The sequence below is a fragment of the Balaenoptera borealis genome (genome assembly GCF_965194805.1).
Source record: "Balaenoptera borealis genome assembly, chromosome: 13".
Taxonomy (NCBI): domain Eukaryota; kingdom Metazoa; phylum Chordata; class Mammalia; order Artiodactyla; family Balaenopteridae; genus Balaenoptera; species Balaenoptera borealis.
Window position 1 is genome coordinate 25,425,382 of NC_138870.1, and position 16,248 is coordinate 25,441,629.

The following is a 16,248-nucleotide window of genomic DNA, read 5'->3' on the forward strand; positions in this document are numbered from 1 at the left end:
CTGTCTGATGGGAGGATTTATAGCTTTCAACAGAGTTTCAAAGAGGTCGTGACCAAAACAACATGGGAAACCACTGCTTTAGGAACAATCAAGTGGCTATTTTACTTCCTTGAAGACCTCCAGACCCAGGAAAGATCCCTTCTGAGGATTCTTCCCAAGGATCATAGAACTGTTTGAGATGCTTAGGTTTGCCTGATCCATCTTCAGTGTGTCACATGATTCAGAACATTCCATTGTTCAAAAACAGAAAAGGGATCATGTCATTCCCCTGCCTAGCCCCTTCCACTGCTCCCCATTCCCTAGAGCAGCCTTGCCAAGTGTGTGAGATGCTAGTTGAGGCAGGTGTGGGGTGGGGGGTTCCCTAATGCAGAAGAGCTTTTAGCATCACCCTCCCTTCCTGCATCTCAGAAATCAGGAGACTAGAAAAATCAAGGTGTTGGCAGGGTTGGTTCCTTCCCAGGACTGTGAGAGAAACATCTGTTCTAGGCCTATTCTTAGCTTGTAGATGGCCATCTTCTCCCTGTGTCTTTACCTCCCCTGCCCTCTATGCATATCTATGTGCCCAAATTTCCTCTTTTTTAAGGACACCAGTCATAATGTATTAGGGGTCCACCCTACTCTAGTATGGTTTCATCTTAGTTAGTTACCTCTTCAATAATCTTATTTCTAAATTAGGTCACATTCTGAGATACTGCAGTTGAGGACTTTAACATATGAATTTTAGGAGGACAGAATTCAATCCATAACACCCAGGAAACTAATACTTGATTTCTCCTTACCGACATGGAATATGGTGATGAAACTACAAGGCACCTTCAGTGTTACTCTAACAAAACAAAACAAAACAACCACAAAAAGCAAACAAAAGCAAACAAAAAACAAAACGAAAACCTATGCATTTTAGATATGGGTTAATAACATAAGTAATAACTATTTTCACCAAGAGTTTCTTCTCCATGTGATTTTTATTATTTTTTATGAGGTATGACTTACATGTGGAAAAGTGAATATATCATAAATACAATAATAAGTAACTCTCAGATTTCAGCTTCCAGACTTAAAAAAAAATAAAACATTAACAGCATACCATAAGCTGCCATCTAGTCATTACCTATTCACAGCCAAAGTAACCATTATCCTGACCTCTAAGTCATAGATTAGCAAGATTCAAACATAGATTAGCTTTGCCAGTTTTTGGAGATTTATATGTAAGTAAAATCTTACAGTGTGCATTATTTTGTATCCACCTTCTTCACTCAACATTATGTTCGTAAGACTCATTCAAATGTTTGTGTATTCATTCTTCTCAAGTGCTCATGGAAGATTCTCCAGGATAGATCATATCTTGTGTCACAAATCAAGCCTTGGTAAATTTAAGAAAATTGAAATTGTATCAAGTATCTTTTCCGACCACAATGCTATGAGACTAGATATCAATTATAGGGAAAAAATCTGTAAAAAATACAAGTATATGGAGGCTAAACAATACACTACTTAATAACCAAGAGATCACTGAAGAAATCAAAGAGGAAATCAAAAAATACCTAGAAACAAATGACAATGAAAACACGACAACCCAAAACCTATAGGATGCAGCAAAAGCAGTTCTAAGAGGGAAGTTTATAGCAATACAATCCTACCTTAAGAAACAAGAAACATCTCAAATAAACAACCTAACCTTACACCGAAAGCAATTAGAGAAAGAAGAACAAAAAACCCCCAAAATTAGCAGAAGGAAAGAAATCATAAAAATCAGATCAGAAATAAATGAAAAAGAAATGAAGGAAATGATAGCAAAGATCAATAAAACTAAAAGCTGGCTCTTTGAGAAGATAAACAAAATTGATAAACCATTAGCCAGACTCATCAAGAGAAAAAGGGAGAAGACTCAAATCAATAGAATTAGAAATGAAAAAGGAGAAGTAACAACTGACGCTGCAGAAATACAAAGGATCATGAGAGATTACTATAAGCAACTCTATGCCAATAAAATGGACAACCTGGAAGAAATGGACAAGTTCTTAGAAATGCACAACTTTCCGAGACTGAACCAGGAAGAAATAGAAAATATGAACAGACCAATCACAAGCACTGAAATTAAAACTGTGATTAAAAATCTTCCAACAAAAAAAAGCCCAGGACCAGATGGCTTCACAGGCGAATCCTATCAAACATTTAGAGAAGAGCTAACACCTGTCCTTCCCAAACTCTTCCAAAATATAGCAGAGGGAGGAACACTCCCAAACTCATTCTGCGAGGCCACCATCACCCTCATACCAAAACCAGACAAAGATGTCAGAAAGAAAGAAAACTACAGGCCAATATCACTGGTGAACATACATGCAAAAATCCTCAACAAAATACTAGCAAACAGAATCCAACAGCACATTAAACGGATCATATACCATGATCCAGTGGGGTTTATCCCAGGAATGCAAGGATTCTTCAATATACGCAAATCAATCAACGTGATACACCATATTAAAAAATTGAAGGAGAAAAACCATATGATCATCTCAATAGATGCAGAGAAAGCTTTTGATGAAATTCAACACCGATTTATGATAAAAACCCTCCAGAAAGTAGGCATAGAGGGAAATTTCCTCAACATAATAAAGGCCATATATGACAAACCCACAGCCAACATCCTCCTCAATGGTGAAAAACAGAAGCCATTTCCACTAAGATCAGGAACTAGACAAGGTTGCCCACTCTCACCACTATTATTCAACATAGTTTTGGAAGTTTTAGCCACAGCAATCGGAGAAGACAAAGAAATAAAAGGAATCCAAATTGGAAAAGAAGAAGTAAAGCTGTCACTGTTTGCAGATGACATACTATACATAGAGAATCCTAAAGATGCTACCAGAAAACTACTAGAGCTAATCAATGAATTTGGTAAAGTAGCAGGATACAAAATTAATACACAGAAATCTCTTGCATTCCTATACACTAATGATGAAAAATCTGAAAGTGAAATTAAGAAAACACTCCCGTTTACCATTGCAACAAAAAGAATAAAATATCTAGGAATAAACCTACCTAAGGAGACAAAAGACCTGTATGCAGAAAATTATGAGACATTGATGAAAGAAATTAAAGATGATACAAATAGATGGAGAGATATACCATGTTCTTGGATTGGAAGACTCAACATTGTGAAAATGTCTATACTACCCATAGCAATGTACAGATTCAATGCAATCCCTATCAAACTACCAATGGCATTTTTCACAGAACTAGTACCAAAAATTTCACAATTTGTATGGAAACACAAAAGACCCTGAATAGCCAAAGGAATCTTGAGAAAGAAAAACGGAGCTGGAAGAATCATGCTCCTGGACCTCAGACTATACTACAAAGCTACAATAATCAAGACAGTATGGTACTGGCACAAAAACAGAAATATAGATCAATGGAACAAGATAGAAAGCCCAGAGATAAACCCACGCACATATGGTCACCTTACCTTTGATAAAGGAGGCAAGAATATACAGTGGAGAAAAGACAGCCTCTTCAATATGTGGTGCTGGGAAAATTGGACAGCTACATGTAAAAGTATGAAATTAGAACACTCTCTAACACCATCCACAAAAATAAACTCAAAATGGATTAAAGACCTAAATGTAAGGCCAGACACTATAAAACTCTTAGAGGAAAACATAGGCAGAACACTCTATGACATAAATCACAGCAAGATCCTTTTTGACCCACCTCCTAGAGAAATGGAAATAAAAACAAAAATAAACAAATGGGACCTAATGAAACTTAAAAGCTTTTGCACAGCAAAGGAAACCATAAACAAGACGAAAAGACAACCCTCAGAATGGGAGAAAATATTTGCAAATGAAGCAACTGACAAAGTATTAATCTCCTAAATTTACAAGCAGCTCATGCAGCTCAATATCAGAAAAACAAACAACCCAATCCAAAAATGGGCAGAAGACCTAAATAGACATTTCTCCAAAGAAGATATACAGATTGCCAACAAACACATGAAAGCATGCTGAACATCTTTAATCATTAGAGAAGTGCAAATCAAAACTACAATTAGATATCATCTCACACCAGTCAGAATGGCCATCATCAAAAAATCTACAAACAATAAATGCTGGAGAGGGTGTGGAGAAAAGGGAACCCTCTTGCGCTGTTGGTGGGAATGTAAATTGATACAGCCACTATGGAGAACAGTATGGAGGTTCCTTAAAAAACTAAAAGTGGAACTACCATAAGACCCAGCAATCCCACTACTGGGGATATACCCTGAGAAAACCATAATTCAAAAAGAGTCATGTACCAAAATGTTCATTGCAGCTCTATTTACAATAGCCAGGAAATGGAAACAACCTAAGTGTCCAACAACATTTGAATGGATAAAGAAGATGTGGCACATATATACAATGGAATATTACTCAGCCATAAAATGAAACGAAATTGAGTTATTTGTAGTGAGGTGGATGGACCTAGATTCTGTCATACAGAGTGAAGTAAGTCAGAAAGAGAAAAACAAGTACTGTACGCTAACACATATATATGGAATCTAAGAAAAGAAAAGAAAAAAAAAGATCATGAAGAACCTAGGGGCAAGACGGGAATAAAGACACAGACCTACTACAGAATGGACTTGAGGATATGGAGAGGGGGAAGTGTCAGCTGTGACAAAGTGAGAGAGTGGCATGGACATATATACACTACCAAATGTAAAATAGATAGCTAGTGGGAAGCAGCCGCATAGCACAGGGAGATCAGCTCGGTGCTTTGTGACCACCTAGAGGGGTGGGATAGGGAGGGTGGGAGGTAGTGAGACGCAAGAGGGAAGAGATATGGGAACATATGTATATGTATAACTGATTCACTTTATTATAAAACAGAAACTAACACACCATTGTAAAGCAATTATACTCCAATAAAGACGTTAAAAAAAAAATTTCTGTATTCATTCTCATTGCCGTCTAGTACTCTATACTGTGAATATACCACATTTAATTTATCTGTTCTACTGTTGATGAACAGTTAGGTAGTTTCCACTACCAAGTGCTACTGAGAACTTGGGAAGAGTAGTACTAAGAACTTTCTTATGAATGTCTTTTGTTGAACATATGTGCATACTACAGTTGGCTATACCTCCATGTGGAACTGATTTATGTAGAGAGCTTTAATAAAATCTGCCAAAGAGTTTCCCAAAGTGGTTGTACTGTGTATACTCCCAGAAGCAGTAGTCAAGAGGTTATACTTATTCCACTTGTCAACACCCCTCATTGTCTGTTCTTTTCATTTTAGTCATTTCAGTGGGAGAGTAGTTGTGTGGCATAGTAGTTTTGCTTATATTTCTGTGGTAACTGACAGTGGAGCACCATTTTTATATGGGCTATTTGGATATCTTTTCTTGAGACATGTCCAAGTCTTTGCCCATTTGTTTATTGGGTTTCTATTTTTTTTTCATAATGATTTGTGCATATACTTTGTCTATCCTGGATGCAATACCTTTATTAGATATAGGTATTGTGAATGCCTTCTCCCAATCTGTGGCTTGCCTTTTTATGCTCTTAATTTTTTCTTTTGATGAACACAAATTTTTAATTTTAATAGAGCCCAATTTATTAGTATTAGTCTTTTATTGTTAATGCTTTTTGCCTACCTACAGATCAGGGAGTTGTTCTCTTCTAAAAACTAGATTGTTCTGCCTTTCATACTAAAATCTGCTATCCATCTGCAATTAACTTTTTATGTGATGTGGGAAATAAAAACTGCATTTCCATCTGGATATCCATTTGATCATTTATGAGAATTATGTATATGATTTCAAATCAGGGGACACAGTAGTAGCCTGGACACCTCAGTTAGAACTAACGCATTTAAAATGAAGTCATTTAAAACATATCTCACTGTAATGACTTCTGAAGCCCATTGTGACTATGAATGAATGTTCTAGGTCCCTCCGTGTTAAGATCAAAATACTTATTTTACCTGCTTGTAGAATCCTAATTTCTGGTCTAATGGATTAAGTGAAATAAATTATTTTATTTCACACTCAGAAGTCAAAGTATAAAATTTAAAACAAATTTGGGCCCCAGATACAGTGACTGTGGATGAAGAAAATCCCTGTCTTAGTAGTGTGATGAGTTCATGACCAAACATTTGGGGAACAACAATCAAAATACTTATCTTTGGTTATTAAGGAAGATAAGTAAAGGGTTTACCAGCCTCCATGGAACTTACACACTAATGTCTCACTAGTTTCCCCAACTCACTTCAGGATGGAAAATAGGTGGAATAAGGAGAAATTGAAGACAGAAAGATTTAGGTGGCCCTTCATTCTTTCATGCATTCAGTCAACAAATATTTATTTACTGGGTTTTTTTTTTTAACATCTTTATTGGTGTATAATTGCTTTACAATGGTGTGTTAGTTTCTGCTGTATAACAAAGTGAATCAGCTATACATATACATATATCACCATATCTCCTCCCTCTTGCGTCACAAAGGTGGTCACAAAGCACAGAGCTGATCTCCCTGTGGTATGCAGCTGCTTCCCACTAGCTATCTATTTTACATTTGGTAGTGTATTTATGTCCTTGCCACTCTCTCACTTTGTCACAGCTTACCTTCCCCCTCAAGTCCATACTCTATGTCTACGTCTTGTCAGGTGTTGTGTCAAATCCTGTGAATATTAGGAAGAGTAAAACACAGTCACTATGTTTAAAGTGTTTGCAGACCATCAGACCAAACAGACAAATAAGTAGGCAATTCCATATAAGGTGATGTTGCATGGGGACTCAGAGAGTTTGGCAGATGCGATTTTCAACAGACTGAGGGGAGAATTGAGAACTGCTTCCTAAAAGAAGTGAGTATAAGCTTTGCCCAGTGAAGGGCAGGGCAGGACAAAGGGCATATGGTTGCGTGATGGGGGCATGGCCTCTGGCGCTGGTCTACAAGCTGTGTGACCTGGGGTAAATCACTTTAATTTTTCTGTACCTTGGTTTCCTATTTGTAAAATGGGGTTTATAATAGTAAATATCATGGAGTTGTTGTGCTGATTCATGAGTTAATACATGTAAGACATTTAGAAGAGTGATTGGCACAGTGAGTTGAGCTATTGTCATAGGCAAGGGTTAGAGAGTTACGATGGGTCCTGAAACTGCAGAGAAGCAAAGAGGCATTATCTGTTGCATATGAGTCCAATGTGAGAACAGAGGTGGAGAGAGAAGAGCAGACACGGGCTCAGGAGTCCAGACTCTTGTCCTGATTCTGCTGCCTGCTCGCTCAGTGACTATGACTGTATTAGAAAAATGACTGGATTATCTCTGAAATCCCTTCTAGCTCTCATGCCCAATGATTCTGTGGCTCCTGCTGAGGTGGACGTAATAAATATCATTTGGATTCTGGTGGTAAAGAAATAAAAAAAGAAAGAAAATTCTATTCTGAGATTTCCAGCTAGTGACTGGGTGAGCGCTGATTCATTTCAAAAGAAATAGGCAAGGCATGAAGAGATTGGTGTATGGAGACTGGGAATGATATAGCACAGATTCATGCATAGAAATTTTAGGTTGGAAGGAACCATTTCTGTCATTTTAATTCAGTGTGGTAGAGAGGCAGTATATTTCAGTGGTTCACTATAGAAACAGTGACTTGACTATAGAAAGTGACTATAGAAAGTCAACAGTGGTTGACTATAGAAACAGAAGCTCGATTATCAGGGCCCAGGCTTGACACTTTCTGGAAAGTTACTTAAGTGCTCTGCATCTAGATTTCTTCATCTGTAAAATGCAGAGAAAATGCAGGCTGAACCAGCCACAGTGGCCATTTGTAGGTCAAAATGGTTGAACCTTGGCAATTTCTCATGCTTCAACCTAGTAACAGACACTTTCTAAGGGGTTGAACTGAGAAATAAATGAGTTCATATGCATCACAGTCTAAAGGCAGCAGTCTATACATGATAAGGTGCCATAGAAATATTTCCCTTATTATTAAACCTTTTTTTGCTTGTTCAAAATTTATTGCACCAAGTTTAATTTGGCAAGAACAATAGGCATTGCATAATGTAACTGTTTAAGCCTCTTTCCCATCCTTATGTTCAGGCAGGCGTGAGGCCTTGGTTAGGCAATTAGTCCACCAAAGTACAGCTGTATTCACTTTCAGGATGGCTCCTGCTGCCATTTTGCTTGTTTCCAGTGCTTTCATCTAGACAGGCATTGGTTTCTACTCCAAAGGGAAATTTAATATCAAAGTTCCTGGGTTGCAACTGGCTTCCTCTTCCTCTTCTCAAACTACACGCTCCCTCCCCAGCCCGGCCCTTGGCATCCATGGGCACAGTTTCCATCTCCCTCAGGGTGTAATACCATCCACCATCTGAGGCCCCTTGACATTACAGACACCAGGCTGGCCCTGCAGGGAGGGTAAAAGGAGCATGGGACATCTAAGAGTGGCCCTGAGTGGAGGCCCAAAAGATGGGGTAACTGAGGGATGCTAGAGAAGTAACGAAAAAAAAGAGACCATTTTCTTCTTGAAAAGAAAGAGAAAAGCATGTCTTTCCTGAGTAAAAGCAGTACTAGCTGCAGTTCCTTAAATAAGCTTTTATGATCATTGCCCATTGTCACCCATATATTAACCATGGTTCACGGTGTTGGATTGATATAAGTCCCCATTTGTGACTTGTCTTTTTAGTTTCTTTCTAGTGTGTTTTGAAGAACAGAAGTTCTAACTGTTAATGTTGGTGAATTTAGCAAACATTTTCTCTTTTTACCGAGATTTTCGTGTTTTGTTTAAAGAGATCCTTCCCTGTCTGTTTTGCTTTTTAACTAATTAGTTTGTAAACCTCATCCTTAGTGAGACTGGTTTCAGACTCAAGGTTGCAATTGGTCTACTTCCTCTTGCTGGTGTCAATGCAATGATACAATTCACACAAAGGAAGGAAATACTCTCGTAACAATGAAATGCAGGATAATAAATCATGGCTGATTGAAATCACCCTTATTTTTACTGAATGTTTAAGTCAAGGTACTGTGCTAAGCACTTTACAAAACCCATATTCCATCAAACCTGGAGGTTACACATTTTGCAGATGAGGAAACTGAGACCCACAAAGTTTAAAATACAGTCATTAGGCAAGCATTAACATAAAAATATAGTTATTGTTGAAGCATAACTTCAGTTAAGAGAGACAACACCAACTCAAAAATCTATTTTGAGAGTGAGTCAAAAGAAGCTTTTGGTACTGAAACACCCATGGTTTGGATATAGTAGATATATTTGCTTTGAGAGTAGGGTCCTATTTTCCTGAAAATCAATGAAAAATGATTCTATATTCATTTTTGATGGACAGTGTCTAAGGAACAGAATTGTGGGTTTGTCTTTACTATCAAGAGAGAGTTTGGAAAATAATTGTACCAACAGGTAATATGTGAAGCCTCAGACAGGAAACTGGCTGTTGAGGAGAGAATCACCTTGCAAATTCAGTACCTTTGAGCCCCTAAAGTTTTAATATTCTGATATGCAGTGGCTAAGAAAAAAAATACAGAACAGAGAGTTATCACGTGTACGTGTGTCCCAGATGTTATTATACGGGGAAAGCAGAAAGCAAATGAACACCTGGTGAAAAGCTTTTTTTCTCATTACCTATGGGAGTTAGAAGACTTCACTTTCTTTAATCCAAAAAAAAAAAAGTTGGCCTTAGCCAAATCACTCACTGTCTCTGTTCTTCAGTTTTCACATCTATGGATAATAGTATCTACTATTTACCTCCCAGGATTGTGGTGAGAAAATACTGAAATGTGCACATGAAATGCTTTCAGAACTGTTAAAATAAGGTGTAAGATATTACAAGAGTTGCTAAAATGTTAGTAATAGCATATGACTGATAACTCTGTGTGTGGGTGTGTGTGTGTGTGTGTGTGTATAGGTTCCAATATCTGGGTCTGTATATAATTTTGTACACAAATAGTAATAATAATAATAATAATACCTTCAACTTAAATTATATTTTACACCCCATGGAGGACTTTTCTATCCATGACTTCATATAAGCCTGCCCTGTGAGTTGGGCCAAGTGTTCTCCTACCTTTCCATGTTGCTCATGCAGGTCTCTGTTTTCTCACCAAAAGCAAGCCTCTCCTCTTTCACAATTTCTGCAGCTTCTGCCAATCCTTGTTGCTATTACTTTTCACCTCCAGATCATTCTCTGATATCTGTCAAACACATAACTCACAAATGTCCATGCCTTTCCAACTTCTGAGTGTGTCCTAAGGTTCAGCATCCGTGTGGAGGAGCGCACAGCAGTACAGTGCCCTGATCCCACATCTCCTTCAGCTTTCATTTCAAGCCAACTAAAGCACCCTACTTTTAGGAGACTACTTCCATGGCCAATCCTTGGGCTTGGATGTTGCTCCAGACTGCTGTATCTAAAATCTCTAAATCTAACAGTTCACACTGGGACAGTGACATTCTTTACTTCCAGCTCTCTCGTTTTCTTTCTCCCACCAGAGCTACTTGTCCAATTTGGCAGGACCTCCAGTCATTTGCTTTCTCTCTGCCCATCATACACACACACTTTCTCCTATTCCATGAGCTCCGTCTCATGAGAGGTACTTCCCTCTCTGAGCACCTAGGTCCACTACTTTACTCCTTTGCCAGCTTCCTCTACTCCTGACCTTTTCCATTTGTTTCCCCTAAATCCATTGTTTATACCCCCAAGTCTGCAGCTTGCCAACGATCTATTCTTCCTGCTCCAACCACGGGCACTCAAGTGTTACTGGAGAAAAGCAAGTAAATATTTGTATGAAGTGGGGTGGTACAAATCCATCTTCAATCTCAGCTGGATACTCTGCTGCTTCAGCTTCTTCACTGGTTTCTGATCTGTTTTCTTTCCCATGTAGAGCTGTGGTTATGAATATTTATCCCTTTCCAGGAGCACCTTCCTTTAACTCTTTAATAAGCAAAATATGATCTTGCCTTATACTCCTTAGAGAAAAAAAGAAATAACCAAAGATCTATCTCAGGTTCTGCTCTAACCTACATTTATCTACCTCCCCCACCCCCGACCTCTTTTCCTCCTTTTCAAGAATGAAATGACCTTCCTGTATTCAGTGCTGATAACTCTATCTTTTCTACTAATTTTATGCCCTCTGAGCTCCTCTAGAACCTCAGTTACATTTATTTTCATTCTCTCTTTTCTGTCTAATTCCTCTCAAATTCTGCACATTCTCAAACATCCCATTTCACCAACAAATGAAATTCCCCCACCCATCCTTATTTTTATGTCCTTCTGTTCTTCTATTGCTACCCAGTCACCTACATCACTTTTCCTTCTATGGTTGAACTTCTGCCAGAGGTAATGTACACTAGCTGTTCTAATTCAATAATCTGTCCAGAGTTGTCATGTAAATACTACGATCAAAGACAGTTCATGAATTATTCTGACACTTAATTTGGTGCTTTATTTAGTCACTGTCTTCTTCTGTATTGACCTTTCACCTTACTCAATAAGGATGTGTGGTTTGGATGAGTATGTGAATGTAACCTGCTGCTTTAACCAATGAATGGAAATGGTAGCAGAGCACCAACTGTGGGACCTCATGGAGGAAATGAGAACTTTAAGGATCATAATGGGTATTGTGGGGAAATAAAGGCCCCTCATTATCAGTTACTGAGATGAAATTCTTAGAGAAATGGTGCCTCAAAAATAAAAAGTGTAGTCAAAATAAATGTGCATATCCTCATAGATGAATTATAAATAGTTTTTGCACTCATGATTCCAGAAAGTACCAGAGGGTGAGTTCTTGATAATGTGTCACTCAGAAGTAAACACAGATGTCAGGAGATACCTTTTCTGTGTGGTTTATCCTGCCTTGAAACTGGAGACCAGTTGAGAGTTGCTGAACTTTGGTTCTTGCTCCATAATAGGAGAGAGTGTGCAATTAGATGAACCCTCCTCTGTTGACAGAAGTTACTGAGATTTATGATGCTGTGAGGGGACATGGGGTACCTTTTACTGTTAGCAAGTGTCAAGTTACCCTGATGATATTCCTGGTCAACTCATTTCTGAGGGTATAGAATGGTATGATTGCTGATGGATGAGGACCCTTAGGGATACTAATTTAGTGCATGTCTAGTTGCTGCAAAATCTCATTTCTAAAGACGAAGCTCAGAAAGAAATGAATAGAAAGTAATTCAAACTATAAATAATAATAACATAATACTCATCTTATAAAAATGCAGAGTAAAAATTGAGAAATAAAGCAAAATACCAAAATTTAACATGGTGAGTAAAAACTAGGTGACTTCAGTTTATGAAACTTTAAAGGATAGTACATTTAAATGTTGCACTCTTTTAGTTTTGTAAAACTATGTACATGTTACTTAAGTTTTCAAAAGCACTAAGTATAGATCATTTTTTATGATTTTTATTATCAAATTTAATTTTAAGCTCCCCGGCTTGCTTTTTCCTCATATGAAAATTTCAGGAAAATGCTCAACAACTTTGTTAAAGTGAAGATTTAATTACTGATAGATAAAAGCTGTTTGTTTTTCAATAATTGCAATAGGTAATCATTGCTATTAAAGCAAGGTGTGCATTTGTTTTTCTTAGTCAGTTTACTGACTGGTGTACATCATCTCATCAGGGCTACTGGCCTGCCACTAAGCGCTCTGATATACCAGTTATCGGAATTCCAGCTGAGTTTGGATGAGAACAGCAAAAAGAGACAGGTAATTTGCCAATGGCAGAGACAGCATTTTGAACATTTTTATTTAGTTTGCATTACTTTCTTTAACCTAGAAAAGAAAAAGTAATTTCAGAAAAACTCTTAATTTAAAGGAAATGAAGTTTAGATAAAGCAATTCAAAGATCTTCTAGAGAAAAATGAAGTAAGAAATACAGCTAAAACTGTCACCTTTGTATTAACAATTGTGATAATTGAACAGAAAGTCAGAAATAGATAATCGCTACAACAAAGCTAAAGAGATGATGCTACAAATATTATGTATATAAAATATAGGTGTGTTGCCCTTGCCCCAGATCATAATTCAGTGTGTAATCATTTAGGCTGTTTTGATTCTGCCTTAGACAGAATCATGTTCAGAATCTATGTTCACTTGGGCTTTTACCTATGTCAATGCCATAGAAAATGGCAAAGGGGAAATTGTACATAACAGAATGCCTTTTCAGAGAAAAAGTAATAGGTTTTGTTGTGAAGGGGTAGAAACTATAGGTTAAGTTATTCTTTAACAAAGGACCAGTGAACTGTATTTAGCCATGCTGGGCTCCTATCCTTCATCAACTTGCTTAAGCAAGACAGACCTACACACAGGACTTACCTCACAAAATGAAGCAGTGTTCAACCTTATGGAGAGCCAAAGAGCTTTCTGAAGGGCAGTCACTTTAAAATAACCCAGGCTAAGAGCCTGAGGATGTTTATGGTTAACGCAACAATGAATGGAGCCAAAGCATTTAGAGATAATGTTTGAGTGCCTTCCTTGGGCACCCAGACCTTCAGACACTTGATGCAAATCTCATCTGTCTTATTTCAGTCTTTTTGGCTGCATTGGATCCAGGGTAACAATACAGGTTGAGAGTGTTGCATAAATTCCAAAAAATCTGCAGAGCAAATAACAGAGCTAGCTGTGGCTGTGGTCTTGATTAGAGATTTTTAAGGGAGGTTTTTTCCTGCTTCTATTTATGCTTTTACTAGAACATCTTATTGTATAAATGCTTGTGTGGAAAAATGCCGATGGGAGAATGATGCCACTGAGAACTAGGCCAGGGAAACTTTTAACCTCCCGATGGCATCTTTCCAGACAAAAACTGGGATATAACCAATTTTTCTGTGGCTAATATAGGGAGGGCTATCCTAGGATTTTCTCTAACAGTTGGATAAGTAAGAAGATACTTGCAAATGATAAAAATAGGGATTGGGTTGAAAAAAGCATTGAAACAGCATTACACAGAAGCTGAGCTGTAATCAAATTCACACATTCATGTACCTCAGTGCTGGACAAAACCTCAAGTGGGTACTTGCTCTGGGCTGTAGAAGGCGTTATTATCCTCATTTTGTAGCTATGTCCCAAAATTTCCCCAAGATTATGTGTAATCATTAACTTTATAATAAAATAGCAATTGTAATGTAAGCCAGAAAAATTCAGCAACCATATTTCTGTTCAGAAAACCAATTGCCTTTATGAATAAGAACCATGCAAAAAGAAGTAAGGAAAATTGAGTTTACCTATACTGCTGATCTGAAGGAGCTATATGGCAATACAAAAACAGTGAGTAATCTACACCTAGCCTCCAAAATTTCAAATGCAGTCAATGACATCTATGAGACACATTGCTCATGGTCTGCTACATGGAGGCTAAACTAATGATTTTCATCTGGTGGTCAGTGTAAAATTAATGACCCTCAGAAATAGTGGTCTAAATGGTTGCCAACCTGTCATAATTACAACAATAAAAATAACTATGAAAGAGAATTCTCAATAACATTGATTTCCAATACTGCCACTCTTTTATGTTCTTAAAATTTACATTGTTATAAATGTTTTTAAAGTATGCCTGTAAAATAAATGTTTTTCTTAGGATAAAATGGGAGGACAGCTTTGTTTTTCTAGCATGGTGTGAGGCCCAGGTTTTTTGATATTGCTTTTTGGACTATAAGATATAACAACTAGAGAAACTTTATTCTAGAAACTTATTGAAAAGTTAGCTTTCTTTGCTGACAATGTATGACTTGATTTACTTGCTTATTGGATTTGCAGATGTTATTTCACCGATGAATTTGCTAGGGCTGTCAAAATAAGGCACCACAGGCTGGGTGGCTTAAACAAGGGAAATGTATTTTCTCACACGGTTCTGGAGACTAGATGCTTGAGATCAAGGTGTTGGCAGGATTGGCTTTTTCTGAGGGCTATGAGGAAACGATCTGCTCCAGGTCTCTCTCTTTGGCTTGTGGAGGGCCGTCTTCCCTCTGTGTCTTCACATTGTCTGCATCCAAATTTCCTATTTTCATAAGACTATCAGTCATATTAGATTAGGGTCCACTCTAATAACCCGATTTTAGCTTAACTGCTTCTGGAAAGACACTGTCTCCAAATATAGTAACATTCCGAAGTCCTGGGGATTAAGAATTCAGGGTTTGATTTGGAGGGACACAGTTCAGCCCGTAACACCAGGAATTTTCCTCCCCTCCTTCCTTCCTTTCTTTCTTTCTTTCCTTTTTTCTTTCTTTTTACTTTTTAAAAAATTTGGGGGGAGCTGTACATATCACCAGATGCACATATTCAGAAATATATTCACCTCTGTGTTAGTTTGCTAGGGCTGCCATAACAAAACAGTGGAACTGGGTGGTTTAAACAACAGACATTTAATTTCTCACAGTTCTGGAAGCTGGAAGTCCATGATCAAGGTATCAGGAGGTTTGGTTTCTTCTGAGACCACTCTCCCTGGCAGGCAGATGACTGCCTTCTTGCTGTGTCCCCACATGATCTTTGCTGTGTGCACATACACACACACACGCACGCACATGCACTCACACGCACAGCCCTGGTACCTAACTGTCCTTTTCTTATAAGGACATGAATTAGATTAATTAGGACATACCCTAAAGATCTCATTTTAATTTAATCACCTAGTTAAAGACATCTCCAAATACAGTTACATTCTGAGGTGCTGGGGGTTTGAGTTTCAACATATGAATTTGGGGAGGGGGCAGACACAATTCAGTCCATGACAATATCTTAACTGCATTGTATCTGAATCCTGATGCCAAAATCCAGGCCGTTGCTGAGATATATAATAAGAAAGGGAAAGAGGAAAGAAACCAACATTTATTATGCTTCTCCTGTATGTGGAGCTCTAGGCTAGGTAGTTCAGAGACTTTAAATGCTTCTGTAGCCCCACCTGCTGCGTACTTACCCTATGCCAGGATCTTTATATACATTCTTTTTAATCCTCACAACAAAGCTTCAAGCCAGACATGATTCCCACTTAAAAGAAGACAGAATTGAAGCGATAGGTGCTTTTTGGAGCGGAGATTTACACAGAGGAGTATAAGACTCAAAATCCCTTGCTCATTCTTCATGACACCAGAGTGACACCTGTATACTCAGATCCTTGATAGGCAACCCATGGTCATTCCAACTTGTATGCTCTAATTTCAGGAACTTTTTCCTGTTCTGAATGGAAAAACTGAGGCCCAAAGAGAACCAAACCTCTCCTGGCCCCATCTGTCTCCTCTACTTCAGGGATTTGTCATCCGA

The 16,248-nt window shown here is 37.9% G+C and overlaps 1 protein-coding gene across 6 annotated transcripts in view; it reads left to right on the top strand.

Annotated features, from left to right (window-relative positions):
* FAR2 (fatty acyl-CoA reductase 2) overlaps positions 1 to 16,248 on the top strand; it is a 153,101-nt gene that overhangs the window by 18,589 nt on the left and 118,264 nt on the right. The window contains exon 2 of one of the 6 annotated variants that reach the window (XM_082352217.1): positions 12,584 to 12,702. The exons of 4 other annotated variants lie outside the window; for them this stretch is intronic. The gene's annotated coding sequence lies outside the window, so the exon portion shown is untranslated. The remainder of the gene's footprint in view (positions 1 to 12,583; positions 12,703 to 16,248) is intronic. One more of the 6 variants, XM_082352216.1, reaches the window with a different exon arrangement.